The 20537-nt window shown below is 36.2% G+C and overlaps 1 protein-coding gene and 1 non-coding gene across 4 annotated transcripts in view; one reads left to right on the forward strand and one right to left on the reverse strand.

The window, feature by feature from the left end:
* The window catches only part of TMEM117 (transmembrane protein 117), a 557294-nt gene that overhangs the window by 148314 nt on the left and 388443 nt on the right, over positions 1 to 20537 (reverse strand). The gene's annotated exons all lie outside the window — the stretch shown is intronic.
* Positions 494 to 566, forward strand: TRNAC-GCA (transfer RNA cysteine (anticodon GCA)). Its single transcript has one exon. It is a non-coding gene; the product is annotated as a tRNA-Cys (tRNA).

Genomic DNA, 20537 nt, shown 5'->3' on the forward strand with positions numbered 1-20537 from the left:
GTATTTTAAAAGTTGTTTCTTAGAAAGTTGATTCAAATTACACTCCCCACCAGCAGTGTATGAGTGTCTATTTTTATCTTATACAGTAGAAACTTAAAAAAGTATCTAGGCCAATTTGATGGGTGAAGATGGTATCCTGCAGTTTTCATTAGAATGTCTGTGTTCAATAATCAAGTTGTTAATTTTACATGTTGTTATTTTTATGTATTTTCTATAAACTTCACTTTCATAGTGTTTTTCAAATTGATTGATTCTTTAGTAAGAATATTAATCATCTTCTTCAATCATTTAAAATGTTTTAAAACTATTTTCTATTGAAAATGTATATATAAGCAAATATACACAGGTATATAGTCAATATGTCAGTCTTTTGACTTGTGATTGATTTCTTTTGATGATTAGAAATTTGTTGAGTTTACTTAACTATTCATAAGCCATTCTAAGCTATGTCTTTTAATTTTTTGTTTCATAATGGTTACTATTATCTTGGGATTCCCTGGTAGCTCAGATGGTAAAGTGTCTGCCTGCAATGCAGAAGACCCAGGTTCGATCCCTGGGTCAGGAAGATCCTCTGGAGAAAGAAATGGCAACCCACTCCAGTACTCTTGCCTGGAAAATCCTACTGATGGAGGAGCCTGGTAGGCTACCGTCCATGGGGTCACAAGGAGTCGGACACGATTGAGAGACTTCACTTTACTATTACCTTACTTGAATTGTTGCCTCTCTCTTTTTTCTTTTTGGTCAAATGGAGTAAAGGGAAAGAAAGGAGGATCAGACAATTTTTCCCCAAGATCATTTTCCAAGATTCTCTACTGACAAGACCTTTATTCATATTTTTGTAATGCTTCTCTTTGATTGTGTCTGTGTATTTGTAAGGGTTCATGTAGAAGGTGTCAGTATAGCATAACGGCTTTTATGCATTCTGAAATCACAGTGGATATTGTGGCTCTTACATTTACCAGTGTGTGGCCTTAATAAATTACCTAATCTGTCTGCTCAAATGGCCTATGTGTGGGTAACAATGTCAGCCTCACACAGACGCCATGAGAATGATATGGAGTCAACATATAACGTGCCTAGAGAATACTAACTTCCTGCTGAATTAATGGAGTCATGCAAACAATCACAGTTTCTAATCTCCTTGAGCCCATTAGGTAGATTTGTCTTTAGGAAAAGGAGCTGCTTACAACCAACACTTGAAATTCAGCAATTCTGCTCTTGTGGCTTAGAATGTGGGGAGGCTCATGTAAGTCTACTGCCTTCCCACCTTCACCACCCATTGTCTAATTATTTATAGGAAAAATAATTGCAGGATTCTTAGTACAGTGTTTAACAGCAACTGGTTCATTCCCTATTTCCAGACTTTTTCCACCCCTTAACATGGTTATGCTCCAGTTTTCTAGCTTCAGTGTGTTGAGAAGATGGCTGCTTCTTGCCTTAAGGTGTCTCCTTAGGGCAGAATGAATTGTGCATAAACCATAGGAGACCACATTTTAAGTTGATCACCCTGAATATCCTTTCCAAATATGGTGAAAATTTCAGCAATGTGTATGCTAACATTTGTATCTGCTTTTTGATTCTGGGGCTAATATGAGAATGTTTTAACTGTATAATTGAAAAAAGATAACATATCAGGTCATATATGCCCTCTCCAATGCACAGATACTCACCCTATTCATTAATGTTTCGTTACCAATGTGAAAAAGTAACCATATTGCAATAAACAAATGTATCACATCAACACATTGCATACTTCAGACTTACACAATATGACATGCCATTATTTCCTCAATAAAAAATAAGTTTAAAAAATTCTCATTTATTTCTTTCCTGTATTTTGATTGGTAATTTTTTAAAGATATAAATGTAATATTAGACATACCATTTAAAACCATAGTTCAAAAATGCATTAGGTGCAGATAAATGCTATTTCATTCCTCTTATACCAGGTAGCTAGAATAGCCAAATTCAAAGAGTCAGAAGGTATACTGGTAGATGCCACAAGCCGGGGGATGGGTAGGAAGGAGGAATGGGGAGTTAATGTTTACTGGCAGGAGAACTTCAGTTTAGGAAAGTAAAAACTTTGGGAGATAGGTCAGGGTGAGAGTTTCACAACGATGTGAATGTATTTAGTGCCACTGAACTGTACAGTTAAATATGGTTAAAACAGTGTGTTTTACACTATGTTTTATATTTTGCCACAATAAAAAACATTTAAAATATGCGTTGGCTCTTGACATTTATGTTACAAGCACTGATTTTTTTTTATTTTTAATTAGAGGCTCAATAGAGGACTGCATTCTTATCTTTCTCCTTCACCTTCTTCTCCCTCTCTTTCTCCTCTTTCTTAATTGTTGTCTTCTTTTTGCTAAGTAACAACTATAAACAGCAACAAACATAAAATCCTAGTCCATAACCTTTATTGCTCTCATTTTGCTGAAGAACAACAGATATATTTTTTTGGACAGGGGTAGGTGAGTCTGACAGTTCCTTAAAAGTCTTTAATGCCTACCCAGTGTCAAACACCCTTAGATGCTTTCTACAACCCTGTGGAAAAAGTGAAGCTCAGAAGGTTAAACAAAGTGTTCTAAGTCTTTCAACTGAGAAAGGTATTTCATCTCAGTGTAAATCAAGCCCACATCAACACCCAACTCAAAGACTAGGAAGCAGTACTATGATGTAAAGATGAATCAAGAGATGTGAAATGAAAAGAAGTCCTAAATAACAGAGATAGAGCAGGACTCCATAAAAATGGCACTACAGATGAATTTTGGATATGTATGAGGTGATTAACTGGAAAAGGGAGGAAGGCCCTCTGGGGAGAGTGGAACATGGTCCACATCCCCCACTTCAAAGGAGAGCATGGAAAGCTTGTGTTCTTGTGAGCAGGTGGCAGGTAAGCTGGTTTACAGATGTTCAAAGATGCAAACAGTAAATGGAGGTGAACCTGATAAAGCCTTGAACACTATGCTATGAAGCTGCGTTTTTTTGTTGCTGTTGGTAATGAAGCTGAAGGCAGGGGGTGGTGAGCCTGGGGTGGGGATGATCTCTGGGTGGCACATTAGTATTTTGAGAGTAAAGGTTTCTGAGAGTGATCTGGTCCAGTCAGCATATGGAACTGGAGGAATCAACCTGCCTGACTTCAGACTATACTACAAAGCCACAGTCATCAAGACAGTATGGTACTGGCACAAAGACAGAAATATAGATCAATGGAACAGAATAGAAAGCCCAGAGATAAATCCACGAACCTATGGTCACCTTATCTTCGACAAAGGAGGCAAGGATATACAATGGAAAAAAGACAACCTCTTTAACAAGTGGTGCTGGGAAAACTGGGCTGTAAAAGAATGAAACTAGAACACTTTCTAACACCATACACAAAAATAAACTCAAAATGGATTAAAGATCTAAATGTAAGACCAGAAACTATCAAACTCCTAGAGGAGAACATAGGCAAAACACTCTCCGACATAAATCACAGCAGGATCCTCTATGACCCACATCCCAGAATTTTAGAAACAAAAGCAAAAATAAACAAATGGGACCTAATGAAACTTAAAAGCTTTTGCACAACAAAGGAAACTATAAGCAAGGTGAAAAGACAGCCCTCAGATTGGGAGAAAATAATAGCAAACGAAGCAACAGACAAAGGATTAATCTCAAAAATATACAAGCAACTCCTCCAGCTCAACTCCAGAAAAATAAATGACCCAATCAAAAAATTGGCCAAAGAACTAAACAGACATTTCTCCAAGGAAGACATACAGATGGCTAACAAACACATGAAAAGCTGCTCAACATCACTCATTATCAGAGAAATGCAAATCAAAACCACAATGAAGTACCATTATACGCCAGTCAGGATGGCTGCTATCCAAAAGTCTACAAACAATAAATGTTGGAGAGGGTGTGGAGAAAAGGGAACCCTCTTACACTGTTGTTGGGAATGCAAACTAGTACAGCCACTATGGAAAACAGTGTGGAGATTTCTTAAAAAGCTGGAAATAGAACTGCCATATGACCCAGCAATCCCACTTCTGGGCATACACACCAAGGAAACCAGATCTGAAAGAGACACGTGCACCCCCATGTTCATCACAGCACTGTTTATAATAGCCAGGACATGGAAGCAACCTAGATGCCCATCAGCAGATGAATGGATGAGGAAGCTGTGGTACATATACACCATGGAATATTACTCAGCCATTAAAAAGAATTCATTTGAATCAGTTCTAATGAGATGGATGAAACTGGAGTCCATTATACAGAGCAAAGTAAGCCAGAAAGATAAAGACCATTACAGTATACTAACACATATATATGGAATTTAGAAAGATGGTAACGATAACCCTATATGCAAAACAGAAAAAGAGACTTAGATGTATAGAACAGACTTGTGGACTCTGTGGGAGAAGGCAAGGGTGGGATGTTCCAAGAGAACAGCATCGAAACATGTATATTATCTAGGGTGAAACAGATCACCAGCCCAGGTTGGATGCATGAGACAAGTGCTCGGGCCTGGTGCACTGGGAAGACCCAGAGGGATTGGGTGGAGAGGGAGGTGGGAGGGGGGACCGGGATGGGGAATACATGTAAATCCATGGCTAATTCATTTCGATGTATGACAAAAACCACTGCAATGATATAAAGTAATTAGCCTCCAACTAATAAAAATAAATGGAAAAAAAAAAAAAGAAGAAGCTAGTGCTAGATGCTTTCCTTTGTCATTTACTTGTCTGTGACCTCAGAAATGCATGCTTGACTTACCTACAGGTGAATATCTTTAACACCATTTTCTTTAACCATCTAGAGTACAGAGTCACTAACTAAAAGATTAGTTAGGAGTGTTGGGCGATTCAGTGTCAACTAATAAGATTATTCAATAGTTATAATTATTCAATAATTTAATTACAGTTTTATATATATGTGACAGACCTGTGTACCATTTCCTCGGTGATCTCCAACAATGGTCAGACTATGCTTGGTCTCATGTTGCCATCACAGACCAGTAAGTGCCAGGTCTCAGGGGAGCTGAATCTATTATCTTATAAGCACCTTTAGGATTTCCTCAGTATAAGAAACGCATCCAACTGATGGCTGATAGGCCCCAAATGCCAGGGTTCTAAAAGAAGCTTTGAAAGCAGGGCACTTTCACAGCTTATAAATTGGCCATGACAGAACTGTCAGTAACCACTGTTTAAATGCCTCCCTGGGATTTCAGGTTTTCATTTTGGAAGGTCTGTTTTCATTTTATATCCAGTTAAATTATGGTGATGCTTCAGCTTTTTCCTTAAATAAATGCTGTAAATCTATTTCAGTGACGAATGCCTGGGCTTCATGGCTCCTCCTCAGAGTCGTCACTCACTCTGGAGCATGGCTCTGGTCCCTGTAAGGCCATTTTCCCAGGATGAGGTTATATGTACAGGGGAAACGGTAGGGGCATCCAGCAGAGCGATCATGCCACTGAGAACCCCCTCAAAACCTTGACCTTCTTTGGATATTTTGCCCATTATATGGATTGCAGTTGTTTGATAACTTCAATTCCTGCAGCCTAGAATAATGAGCAACAATGCTCAGTGAGAGATTATGAGTATAGCCCCACATACATTTGAACAGAAATCCCCAGGAAAACGAACAAAGCAACCTTTCTCTATTAAATATGTTTATGTTCCTTGAAATTAAAAAAAGACTAGAGCACAGAAGAAAATATTGCCTTCTCATTCTGTTGCTTTTTTTTTTTTTTGCAAAAATCTCTTTTATAGTTGATTTAATCAGTAATATTACAATAGCTGCATTACTCACTAAGGACATAAAAGTGCAGCTAGTCACTACCACACAGACTTCCCTTTGTGAGAGGGAAGAGTAATGATCTGAAGATACAGATTACAGCAATAACATAAGTGAGCTATAATTTGAAGGCCTAAATGCCACTGCTGTGAGCAGAAATGAGAGTTTTGCTAATGCCAATACTTTCAATTAAATGGGCTGAAGATTGTCTGGCATACTCTTAATAGTGCCCAATTTATTCATGAGGCAGTTCTAGGTACCTGAATGCTAATCCCAAACTCCTATTTTTCCCCCCTCTCTTGCACTTCTTTAAATGATTAAAATAAACATTGTTTCTGACTGATTGTCAGTCAAAGCTCCGTGCAGGATACAGTGTACACAGGGGCCCAGAAACATCTTTAGACCATCAAGCATCAGCTCACTGGAAGGTGCTGAATAAATTAAACCAAAAATATAAATCCCCGGTTTATGTCTTTGAACTTCTCAGCAAACATTCTTCATACATATTTAATTGCTCCATTGAGACTGTTACTGTTTGGAGAGGTTCCAAGCATTATTTCCATTCCATTAATTAGTAAGCTTTCAGGGTGTCTACTCCTTAACCCAAAATGATTTGAGTCTATAAATGCCTTCCCACTTACTGACCTGCACGCTAATTGAGTTTGTGTATAGTTTAAAAGAAAAAGTGTGTTTTCAGAAATTGCTCAAAATATATGACTGTCATTTAAATTCCTTGTAGCAGGAGAAAATGGCATGTTGAAACGGTGACACTAAACATCTTGTCTGAATTGACTTTTTAAAACACAATGTGTAGCAAACAAAGTTACAAAGGCTGGAAAAAAAGCTGTAATAGATTTTTCAATGCAAAAGCACGCTGTCTTCTTTAAAGGGGGAATAAACACTGTGGCTATATTAATATCTTATTCTGCCAGTTTCTAGCTCTCCTTCATGTGGTAAATATATTTATAGAAGGAAAACATAAATTTCTTGTATTCAGAAACAGAAAGCTGAAGCAGACTATCTTATCAATATGATTTAGTTCTACTCAAGGAAGAAAGCTAAATGTTTCTTAACATTCTTTGATAAACAGACTTAAAAATGGTGAAGTGTACATTACCCCTCCGGGCAAAATTTATACCTTCATATATATGTTAAGATAAAATAGAACTAATGAATTTTAACTTTATGTGGTTCAACTTGAGAAACTGATCTTGTAATTTTCATATTTATTCACCTCTTTGCTATCCTGCAGACTGTGGTCAATTTAAAATTCTTAAACCTCTAGACTAACATTGAATGAGTGAAAGCCCTTTCTACAAAATGATGCATTGATTGTTTTGACCCAGCACATACGGAGTTATAGAAATGCTATGTACAGTGTACATGTAAGACACTTCTTTTACAAGGTCATTCCCATCTAAGAATGTAAGCTAAATTGAGATTATAGAAAGTCCCATTTTCCTGTTCCTACTACCATTTTCGCTTAATAATCATGTCTACCAAAAGTGCTCATTTTAGCCCTCTTACATCCAGAGTTCTCAGTAGTACTTTCTTAGTTTCCCCCCAGTTTTTCCCTTAAATAATTAAATTTAAAGAATAAATGGTTTGAATTCATTCATATTTAGTATTTAATTTGATTTTTAACCTGACAATGTAATATGTAAACTCTTAGATAGTAATGACAAATAGAGTCCTCTCCAGGGTTTCTCAGTCATGGCCTTCTAATTAATTGATCCCGGCTTTAAATTATACAAGAAAGTAACCTAGAGGCTATTTCTGCATATTCTATGAAGACATTACTTCTAATATGACCTATATCTGATAATGCCAGTATTGAAAAGACAATGAACAAAAAGACACAAGATGAATTAAAAATCAAAGATCGACACAAGAATATTAAGGACTTTTAATTTCTACAATTATCTACTATTGAGTGAAAAAATGTGACTAGATGACTTCAGGGGAATGTTAAAGATATCAAAAAAGGGATTTCTGTACTATATGCAAAACAGAAAAGCAAGGAAGGGAGAGAGTCACTGGTAAAAAGAGAACAGTTTCTTAATAAAGATGTGAATAGGATTTTTAAGTATCATAAGCTCACTCTAAAATAAAATACCTGTTTTAATTTTATCTAAAGTAGATAAAACAATCAAGAAAATTCAGAAAATGAAAAACAAATGTGGACCACTCCTATAGATATTAAACTACAAACTTTCACTAACTAATACAGCTTATTTTTTCAGAGTATAAATAAATGAAATATAGACTAAACAATGGAAAATATCAATGAAACTAAAATCCAGTTCTTTGAAAAGATAAGCAAAACTGATAAACCTTTAGCCAGACTCATCAAGGAAAAACAGGAAAGGGCCCAAATCAAGAAAGTGAGAAATGAAAAAAGAAGTTATAATGGACACCACAGAAATACATAGGACCATAAAAGACTACTATAAGCAACTGTATGTAAATAAAATGGACAACCTGATCAATTTAGTACTGATAGAAGGGAGAAAAATGTGCATCACTAAAGAAAATTTAAGAGTTCAGAGATTAGACTATAAGTATTGAAGTAGCTCTTATCTGTGAGAGAAAGAAGGCTTGGTCAACAGATAGTGGTAGGACTACAAGATTTTCAGCCTAAAAAATAATGGTAGATCTCTTAACTTATTGTCTAAAACAAGAGAAATTCATGATTAATCAAAGGCTTAAGCACAAAGAACTGAAATCATAAAACTACCAGAAGAAGGAGGAAAACCTTTTTTCATAATCTCAGAGCAGGAGAGACTTTCTAATTGTAATACAAATCCTAGAAGTGACAAATAGAAGACTGATAAGTTAAACTACATAAAAATAAAATACTTCTGCAAGGCAAAATACCCACCACAAAACCCACAAAAGCCCACCATTACCAAATAAAAAGGGAATTATCAATACCATCAAATTAAGAGGAATAAAAATCAAAACTAAAAGGAATCACCATTTTTAACCTAACAAAGGCATGGATTAAAAATTCCAGTAAGATGCTGTGTTGGTAAAAATGTCTAATAAAATACAAACTATCAAATAATCTCACGCATTACCAGTGGTAGTGCAATTTGGCACAACTTCCAAGAAAATAAATTCATTAAACCTATTAAAATTAAAAGTGTTTATGCCATTTAGCCCAATAATTACATTTCTAGTGACATATACTGTTTCATACAAATATTAAATAATATATGTTAATAAAATATTCACTACAAACATTTGAAAACATATAAATGTGTATGAAAAGGGGAGTGGTTTAAGTAAATTATGGTTCATCTATACTATGTGGAAATATATAAAAAATATATTATTAAACAAAAAGCATATGATGAACAAATGTCTATAATATATTCTCATAACACTAGTATACAATAAACAAAGCAATTAAATATATACATGTATATATGTATAAAATATAAATGTACTCACACACATCATTTTTAAAATGATACAAAATGTAGTTAGCAATAGCTTCCAGGAGAACTGAGTGACTGGGAGATGAGACTGGAGAGGATGAAAAGGTCACAAGTTGTTGCAGTCTGTTCCCTCCTTTTCCAAAGGGATAAACATGTGATTATTCCATATATACTTGGCAGGCAAACCGAGAGTGGGCATGTAATTAGAGTTAGGCGGTTTGGATGTAAATATTAGTCATATGTGCAATTTTGGGGAGGTGCCATTAAAAGAAGAGAGAGAGATGTGTGCGCTTACTTAGTCCCTTCCCCTGCCCACAGACTGAAATGTGAAGATTCAAACTGGATTTCTAACTGGATATCTACTTTGGCTTATGAGTTACAATGCTAAAGAGCATTGAAGCAAAATGTGAAAAGGTTGAAAAACTGCAAATCACGCATCATTGTACTGACCCTGGATTGCTCATTTCTGGAGTCTTTCAAGCCACTGTTAATATTAGGTTTCTGTAAATCTGAGTTTACATGATCCTAACTAATATACAAGCTGGAATCAAGATTGCTGGGAGAAACATCAATAACTTCAGATATATAGATGACACCACCCTTATGGCAGAAAGAAAAGATGAACTGAAGAACCTCTTGATGAAAGTGAAAGAGAGTGAAAAAGCTGGCTTAAAACTCAACATTCAGAAAACTAAGACCATGGCATCCGGTTCCATCACTTCATGGCAAATAGATAGGGAAACAACGGAACAGTGAGACATTTTATTTTCTTGAACTCCAAAATCACTACAGATGGTGACTGCAGCCATGAGATTAAAAGACGCTTGCTCCTTGGAAGAAAAGTTATGACCAACTTAGCATATTAAAAACCAAAGACATTACTTTGCCGACAAAGGTCCATCTAGTCAAAGCTATGGTTTTTCCAGTAGTCATGTATGGATGTGAGAGTTGGACCATAAAGAAAGCTGAGTGCCAAAGAACTGATACTTTTGAACTGTGGTATTGGAGAATACTCTTGAGAGTCTCTTGGACTGCAAGAGATCCAACCAGTTAATCTTAAAGGAAATCAGTCCTGAGTATTTATTGGAAGGACTGATGCTGAAGCTGAAACTCTAATACTTGGGCCACCTGATGCACAGAACTGACTCATTGGAAAAGACTCTGATGCTAATATTGAAGGCAGCTGAAGAAGGGGACGAAGAGGATGAGATGGTTGGATGGCATCACTGACTCAGTGGACATGAGTTTGATCCAACTCCAGGGGTTGGTGATGAACAGGGAGGCCTGGAATGCTGCAGTCCATGGGGTCGCAAAGAGTCGGACACAACTGAGCAATTGAGCTGAACTTAACTAACAATAACTAGACCAATCAAACAGAAAATCAACAAGGAAATGTGGCATTAAATGACATATTAGACATATTAGGTCAAGTGAACTTAATAGATTATATATATATATAGGACATTCCACCTAAACCAGTAATATACACATTCTTTTCAAGTGCATATGGAGCTTTCTAAAGGATAGATGATATATTAGGGCAGAAAATAAGTTGCAATTAATTCAAGAACACTGAAATTACATCAAGCATTTTTCCCAACCACAAGGCTATGAAACTAGAAATCAACTATAAGAAAAAACTACCAAAAACACAAATGCATGAAGTCTGAACAACATGAAAATAAATAACCAATATGAAAATAAATGTGTCTCTGTAGAAAACCAAAGAGGAAGTCAAAAGATACCTATAGACAAATAAAAATAGGAACATAATGTTCAAAATCATGGAATGCAGCAAAACCAACTCCAATCCACCTCAGGAAAAAGAAAAAAAATCTCAAATAAATAATTCAACCATAGGAACTAGAAAAATAAGCACAAATAAAATTCAAAGACAGTAGAATAAAAAATTATAAATATCAGAGCAGAAATAAATGAAGCAGAGACAAAAAGATAATAGAGGAGAGGGATAGGATTAAGAATTGGTTCATCAAAGAGATAAACATAATTGATAACTTTTAGACAGACTCTTCAAGGAAAAAAGAAAAAAAAAGAGGGCCCAGGTAAATAAAAACAGAAGGAAAGATAAGTATGATATCACTTTTATGTGGAATCTAAATAAATACAACAAATTAATGAATATTTTTTTTAAAAAGAAGCAGACTCAGATACAAAGAAAAAATTAGTGGCTATCAACAAAGAGAGAGAAGAGTAAAGGATAACACAGGGGTAAAGGATTAAGAACTAAAAACTATTAGATATAAAAATGCTACAAGGATATATTGTAATATATACATACATATATATGTATAGATACAAAATTAATTTTGTTATAAGTTGTATATATACAAGATTATGCAGATTGGTTTAATATTAGAAAATTAATCAATGTACAAGAATGTTCATAAAAGCACTGTGAATAATGTAAAATAACTTGGAGCACCCTCAAATGTTCTTCTAAGTGAGAATCAACAAATTATTTTATATTCACACAATATATTGCATTCAGTAGTCCAAAAAGATAATTATATATACGTGCAATATATGGGTAAACTTAAGCAACAAAATATTATGTGAAAAAGTGTCACCATGATATCTTTTTCATACAAATAAAAAAGATATAAAATGTTCTAAAAAGAAAATAAAAGATTTCACAATTATTTTTTGCTTGGGTGGGCAAGGGGGGATATGGAAGCAGGTCTTGTAAGTAAATATCAATTTCTGTGAGTGATACAGTGTTGCTTTTCATGGCAGTGCTACACAAACAATATATTATTACAGTCAATTAAAATAATTATGTAAATACCTAAAGTGAGCATGAAAGAGCCAGAGATGTTAGTGTCCTGACTCAAGAATTATGATTAATCTAATTCTGTGTATTTGAGGTTCAAAAAAAACTTTTAAGGAAAAGAATATAAGAAAATCCATCAATGTAATGGATCACGTTAACTAAAAAATATATAATCAAATGATTATCTTCAGAAGTGCAGAAAATCATTTTATGAAATTCAACATCCATACATAATATAGTTCTAAGCAAACTAAGAATAGAAAGAAAATTTATTAATCTAATACAGGCAAAGTACAAATAAGCCTACTGCAATTATCATACTTAATAAAGATGTTATTGAAATCAAGAACAACTCAAGTCTTCTCACTTCTACTCAAGTGCTGTACTGGCGGCTTTAGTCATCAAAGTAAGGCACAAAAAGATATAAAAGGTGTAAGGACTGGAAAAAGAAAAATAAAAATTATTGTTGCTCATGAAAACCCAGATGAATTGCATACAAATCATTAAAATTTACCAAGAGAATTTATTAAGCTTGATGGATACAAAGTGGACACAAAATCAATATATAAAATTTAGTTTTATTCCATGTACAGCAAAAAAAAATCAAACAAAACTATCAAAAAGACCATAATTTACAGTAGTATCCAAAAATAGAAGTGCCTTGTAACATATCAAAATTGTGTTATTTACTGAGAAACATTTTAAAAAGACCCAAGTAAAGGAAAATGTATCCATGTTCAAGAAATGGAATTCAAAATGGTTACAGTGTGAATTCTTCACAGATTGATCTACAGCTTCAGTGAAAAGTTAAAGTCGCTCAGTCATTTGACTCTTTGCAACCCCATGAACTGAAGCCTGCCAGGCTCCTCTGTCCATGGAATTATCCAGGCAAGAATACTGGAGTGGGTAGCCATTCCCTTCTCCAGGGAATCCAGGGACTGAACCGAGGTCTCCTGCATTGCAGGCAGATTCTCCACCATCTCAGCCACAAATCTCAGTTTTGGTGGGAAGCAGAGAACTGACACATGAATGGAAGTTGAGACACTGACCAAGGCATGTTTGTCTTACAAACATAATTATGAGTGAAAGAAGGAAAATATAGAGCATGACTACATAAATCTTAAAAATCAGACTGTTTAGAAATTCATGTGTAATTGGTAAACTATTATTTTTTTAAGCAAGGGAATAAAATTCAAATAGTGGTTAACTTGACTGTGGAGGGAAGAAAATAAGGAGGCTTTAACATGAAACAATCATTGGTGGGCCTCTGGGACATTGATATTATTATTATTTTTTTCTTGACTTAGTAGAGGATACACAGGTGTTCACTTTATAATTACTCACTATATAATATATTATGTTTAAGTCTTTTTCTCTGGGTGTGTTTTATTTCATACTTTTAAAGAAAAAAAGGTTTTAAGTGCTCCAGGCAGAGGGGATAAAATGTATAAAGATACAAAGGCAAGTGATAGTATCAAGTCATGTGGAAATCAAAGACATTCATCATGGCTAGAGGGAACAGTGCCAAGGGAGCTGCCGATGGGCAGTGACAAGGGATGAAGCTAGAGTCAAACATAAGTTTCATAAAATTGACTTTGAAATCCTGGTATAGTCTGAAGTCAAGAAACCTCCAGCTCCATTTTTATTACCACTGCTTTGGCTACTTGGGGTCTTTTGTGTTTCCATACAAATTGTGAAAGTTTTTGTCTCACTTCTGTGAAAAATGCCACTGGTGATTTGATAAGGATTGCATTGAATCTATAGACTGCCATGGTAGTATATTCATAGTTACAATATTAATTATTCCAATACAAAAATATGGTGTATCTTTCCATCTGTTTGTGTCATCTCCAGTTTCTTCTTACAGTTTTCAGTGTAAAGGTCTTTTGTCTCCTTAGGTAGGTTTATTCCAAGGTATTTTATTCTTTTGGATGCTATGGGGTACCTATGTAAATGGGATTGTTTCCTTGATTTCTCTGATATTTTGCTATCAGTGTATCAAAATGCAACAGATTTCTATATATTGACTTTGTATTCTGCAACTTTTCAGAATTCATTTATTAGTTCAAATAGTTTTTTGGTGTTGTCTTTAGGATTCTCTATGAATAGCATCATGTCATCTGCAAACAGTGACAGTTTTACTTTTCTTTTTTGATTTGTATTCCTTTTATTTCTTTTTCTTCCCTGATTACCATTCCAAAACTATGTTGAATAAATGTGGTGAAAATGGACTTTCTTGCCTTGTTCCTTATCTTAGAGGGAATGTGCTTTCAGCTTTTCACTGTTGAGAATGGTGTTTGTTAACTGTGGTTTGTCATATACGGCTTTTATTATGTTATATTCCCTTTATTCCCACTTTATGAAGAGCTTTTATTATAATGGGTGTTGAATTTTGTCAAAAGCTTTTTCTGCATCTACTGAGATGATCATATGGTTTTTATTCTTCAGTTTGCTACTATGGTGTATCACATTGATTGATTTGTGGATACTGAGGAAATCTTACATCCTTGGGATAAATCCCTCTTGATCATGGTGGACGATCATTTCAGTATATTATTGGATTCAGTTTGAAATCCCATTAAATTTTTGGAAGTTATCATAAGTGCCATATTAAATGGAAGCCATTGAAAAGCTTTAAGCAAAATAGACATTTTATTCTGGGTTTTGAGTGAGGAATGGATTAAGAGTGAGCAAGGATACTGGTAGGAAGGCAAGTTAGGTAGTATTTCAGAAGAAAAAGGGTGACGATCTGAACTAGGGAAATGGCAGAAAGGATAACAAATACTGGACAGATTCCACAGCTACAAAAAGGAAGAATTTTGGGGACTTGATGAATTCTTGGATATAGTGGTGATGAATAGAAAAATAAAAGTAAAAGTAAATTGATGATAGTGCCATTCTGATACAGAAAGAGAGAGAATGAGAGAGACAGAAAGACAGGAGGAGGGTTGGAAGAGAGGAGAAAAGAGCAGAATAGAATAGAAAGTTCCCTTTGGGAGACTCTGGGATATTAAAAATGAGGTATTCAGTAAGCAACAGCATTAATCACACATTTGGTGCATATTTATTGGACGTCTACTGTTCCAGGCACTGAGAATATAAAAGTGAAACAATAGAGGCTCTGCTCTAATGATACTTTCATAAATCTGAATCTCAGGTAAAAGGAGAGGGAGAAACTGGAGCCATCATTTGCTTTATACTTTGCATTTTGGGAATATGAAAATTAACAGTGAGTGAAAGTAAATATTTCTAGAAAACCATACCATGTGATTCAGTAAACTGGACAAACAGCAAACTGAAAGACTAATTATAATAGGACAAGATGGCATAATTAACTTGAAACCAATTTAACCTGATCGTTATTCAAAAGCAGGAATGAGTGTCAGCTCCTCTACTCACTCACTATATGATATCAAACAATTCACGGACCAGACCACTCTTGTTTACTCATGTACAAGGGTTCAAAGTATTATTTGCTCAGTCGTGTTTGACTCTTTGCGATCCCATGGCCTGTAGCCTGCCAGGCTCCTCTGTCCATGGGATTCCACAGGCAAGAACACTGGAGTGGGTTGCCATTTCCTACCCCAGGGTATCTTCCTGACCCAGGAATTGAACCAGGTGTCCCACATTGCAGGCAAATTCTTTACCACATCAGCCACTAGGAATGCCCTTGTTTATGAAACTTGGACATTACTACTCCCCAGAATTGATGTGGTGATTCAATTAGGGAGCATAAAAACACCTTGCTCAGGTCAGAAGAGTGGCTTGACACCAAATCTAAATCTGGAATGACAATTATAGGGTGCTTTTAGATGATGTATGGAAAAGCATATCACTGGCACATGCATGCAGCTGCAGAGTTAATAGCTCACAAAATTAAACAAATGAGGATTTTTAAAATATAAAATTAGTCTGGTTTATGTTAACCTTAGAAGTAAACATTTCCACTAATTTATGAAATTATTGTGTGAATGTGGCTCCATATTAAAAGCACTGAAATAAAGAGCAACATTTCCCCCAATGCTCGCACATATAATTACAATAAACTTTTTTCAGTGTAGTGAACATTTGTTAGGTGTTGAAACACTAATTGTAGTTCCCAAAGAAAATCTTATAAACAGCGCAGTTGCTGGATATAGAAGCATATCTATGGTCTCTACCAACTTTACAAGGCAGGAGGCAGAAGTGTGGGAAAGGCTCCCAGAGACTAGGAGGAGTCAAAAGATGGTGTCTAAAAAAGTGAAAAATGGGAGACAGAATAATCTGGAAGTGAGCCACTCTAGAATCCCTGTGCAACGTGCATGAACTGTGTGATATGCCCTTCCTCTAGCACGGTACATTCATCCGAGCTCAGTAAGTACCTGTCCCTCTCTCACTGCTATGTACTATGAGCGATGACCTTGTCTTAACCTATGAGAAGTCAGGGTGGTGTTGCTCCAATCACTCATAAATACAGAGTTTGGGTTTTTTCTTTTGTTTGGTATTGATTCGTTTAAGGTAGAATGGTCTATATAATCTAGGATGTCTCACTAATATCTCCAACATGATGTTCAATGGACATCTCAACTTGACGTTTAATATTGTATTGCTCACTTCCAAAACCTCTGGAAGTAACATTTCTTTTTCTTTCTCTGATCCTCAGCTTATTTGACATAATAACTTGGATGTTTGAAAGACACCTATCTAAAGAGAAATCTTGATTCTCTTCTCCAAATTGCTTCTCTGCCAATTTCCCATCTCTAAATGGCATCATTATCTGCCCAGGTGCTCAAGGATACAAGTTACAAGTCGTCTTTGGATCATCTCTCTCTGTGCCTCCTCATGTCTATTTTTCTTCCAAGACGTATTCTGAATCTATGAACATCTCTCTATCTCTACCACCACCTTTTTTGGTGCAAGCCAATATCAGGTCTTGCTCAGGTCACTGTTTTTCATATTACCTTCCTACAATTCATTGTCTACAGAGTAACTAGAATGACTTTTTAAATATTGACTGAAATTTCACAGTGGCCTTCTGACTCTCAGACTCCAAACCACATCTTGTCCACTACTGCCTGTTGGGTTACGTAATTTTGAAGGACTCTCCACAACCTTTTCTCTCCCTGTAAGCCTCACTGGGTTTTTTCTATTTTTAGAACAGGGCATGCTTGTTCCTATCTCAGGGTTTTTGCATGACCCATTTCCTATGCATGGAATGCTTTCTCCTGATCTTCATATGGCTGGCTCCTTCTTGTCACTAAGTTCTCTAATTAAGGATCCATGGGAATTTTCCTAATGATACACTGCAAAGTGGCCTCTTTGGGTCATCACTCTGTTTTGTCTTCTTTATGGCAAAAACCATCATGGGTTTTTTAGTTATTTGCTTGCTTGTTCAGTTTTATCCGTATAACTTCGCCAGAATGTAAACTGCAGGTTTACCAGGTACCTTATCTGATTTTCCTCATATCTGTTCAGTTTCTAAAACAGTTACTGATATATAACAGGTAATAAATATTTACCAAATTAATAAATAACCTCCCCATATCTGATATGTCTGCAAATCCTTACAGTTTTCCTTCCAAAATACATCTTGAATCAAGCTATATGTTTTCACCTCAGCTGCTTCCTGAGAAGCCACCACTGTCTCTCTTAAGGATGCCTGTAATGTCCTTTTAATTGGTCTCTTTCTTTCCTTTAGCAGCTAGGGCAATCTTTGCAAATATAAATGAAATCACATTGTGCATCTGTTTAAAAGTGTCTAGTGACGTTCCATCTCCCTTAGAACAAAATCTTAACACCTAAACTGATTCAGGCTCTGACTGCCCACTAGGACTCCCATATCATTACCTTGCCCATCCCAATGTCTGGTTTTTGTCTCTCCTTACCCTGACTAGTCAATAAAACTTTCTGAATGTCAGGTTCTTCAGCTGTAAAATCAGTGTTTCTGAAAAGGCATAAGAAGCTTCATAAAGCCTCACAATTATTTACAGGACACCTGCCATATGTCAGAACCTTGCTGGGTCCTGGGAATGGAAATGTGAACAGGCTCAGTTGCCGCTTTGGAGATCAACATGTGAGTAAACAGACCACAGGATGGTGCAACAAAAGCTGTGACAGAGGGGAAGCTGGGTGACATGAGATCAAACAGAGCCCTGGAAGGTCTTGCTGAAGAGGAGACAATCCCTGAAAGGTCCTTTACAGGTTGTAAAGCACCCAGAGACACAAAGTATGTACGTTAGTTTTACTGTTCAAATATAGACGGAAGCAAAAGGTTTGTTTTCAGGAAAGTTTGCTCTTCCTTAACACATGGTTTTTCCAGTAGTCATGTATGGATGTGAGAGTTGGACTATAAAGAAAGCTGAGCACCAAAGAATTGATGCTTTTTGAACAGTGGTGTTGGAGAAGACTTTTGCAAGTCCCGTGGACTGCAAGGAGATCCAACCAGTCCATCCTAAAGGAGATCAGTCCTGGGTGTTCACTGGAAGGACTGATAATGAAGCTGAAACTCCAATACTTTGGCCACCTCATGCAAAGAATTGACTCATTTGAAAAGACCCTGATGCTGTGAAAGATTGAGGGCAGGAGGAGAAGGGGATGACAGAGGATGAGATGGTTCAATGACATCACCAACTCAATGGACATGAGTTTGGGTAAACTCTGGGAGTTGGTGATGGACAGGGAGGCCTGGCGTGCTGCAGTGCATGGGGTTGCAAGGAGTCAGACATGACTGAGTGACTGGACTGAACTGAACTGAACACATGATTAGGCAGAAAAAGCTGTCTGAATAAACTGAATTTCTAGCTAACTTGCAAAGCCATTTTGTTCCAACTTGTGAATATTTGAAAAATCTAATAATCCATTTCTTGCTTTCATAAGTATAATAGACTAAACATGATTGAATCTTTTCCTCCATGGCTGCAAATAATAAAGTGCCCCAGGGTCATGTTTCTGCAAATCAACCATAGCTGTGCCTCCGTGATGCAAATACTGAACACGTGGGAGATAAGACATGACATGGAATGAGCCAACGGCATCCAGACCTTAGAAACTGCCTTTGCAAAAATCTGTGACATTAGATTATTTTTGTATTATTTAAGTATTATTATTAATAAAATTCATTGGGGATTGGGATCAGTTGGGCTAATTTCTTTATTTTATGTATATTATGTATGTGCTAGAGCTGCCATACCAAAGTGCTACAGACCAGCTGGCACGAAAACCGGAAATTTATTTTCTCTCAAGTCTGGAGTCCTGAAGTTGGATGGCTTCTTCTGAGGCCTCTCTCCTTTATCTTCTCCCTGTGTCTTCACATGATCTACCCTATATTTATCTATGACTTAATTTCCTCTTCTAATAGGGACATAAGTCATATTGGAATATGATCCATCGTAATGACTTAATTTAAACTTGATAACTATTTAAACTTAAATACTAAACTTAAATACTATAAATTACTTATAGTCAAATTTTGAGGTGTTGGGGGTTAGTACTTCTAATATGAATTTGGAGAGATATATTCAGTCCATTAACATGTATATGATATTTGTATATATTATTATATATATTATATATACAAATATCATATACATGATATATATATATATAAAACACATGTATTATCTATATTATATATCTATGTTTTGAGTTCAGTATATATACTGATTTCACTGGAGTTTAAGTGAGGCAAACTCTCCACACTTCAGGGCAGAAGAAAATCTATGATACTAAAGTGTTAGTATCATACTACTAGCATGATACTAAAGTATTAATCAGACATGACTGAGCTCTGAACTGAACTGATCATACTAAAGCCAGAGGGTCTGTTGGTTGCCTTTATAACTTGTTCAGGAAGAAATAATTCATTCTCTTTATGCTACAACTCCAGTACTTTGGCCACCTCATGCGAAGATTTGATTCATTGGAAAAGACCCTGATGCTGGGAGGGATTAGGGGCAGGAGGAGAAGGGGACGACAGAGGATGAGATGGCTGGATGGCATCACCGACTCAATGGGCATGAGTTTGAGTAAACTCCAGGAGTTGGTGATGGACAGGGAGGCCTGGCGTGCTGCGATTCACAGGGTCACAAAGAGTCGGACACGAGTGAGCGACTGAACTGAACTGAAGGGCATTTCCAGTGATCTTTATCTCTGCCCTCAATCCTGTTCTTATCCAGAAACAGAGCCCATATCTTAGCCCAATGCCCACCAACATGGAGGAGATGGCCATGGTATCCTAACAAACTACAGTAAGTGTATAAGGGCAAGTTCTGAGCCAACACTGGCAGTGATTCCACGTGACTCTGGGAAAATGTGGAGGCTCCCTCAAAGGACAAAAGGACTTCTTGAAGGGGGCTACATCATATTCTTTTATTTCTTTCATTAAACATGTAGAGCACTGTATAGACATAGAATGTATATGTACCATGATTGTTGTTGTTCAGTCACTTAGTTGTGTCCAACTCTTTGTGACCCTCATGGACTGCAGGACACTAGGCTTCCTTGTCCTTCACTATCTCCTGGAGTTTGCTCAGACT

This window comes from Odocoileus virginianus, chromosome 24, assembly GCF_023699985.2.
Source record: "Odocoileus virginianus isolate 20LAN1187 ecotype Illinois chromosome 24, Ovbor_1.2, whole genome shotgun sequence".
Taxonomy (NCBI): domain Eukaryota; kingdom Metazoa; phylum Chordata; class Mammalia; order Artiodactyla; family Cervidae; genus Odocoileus; species Odocoileus virginianus.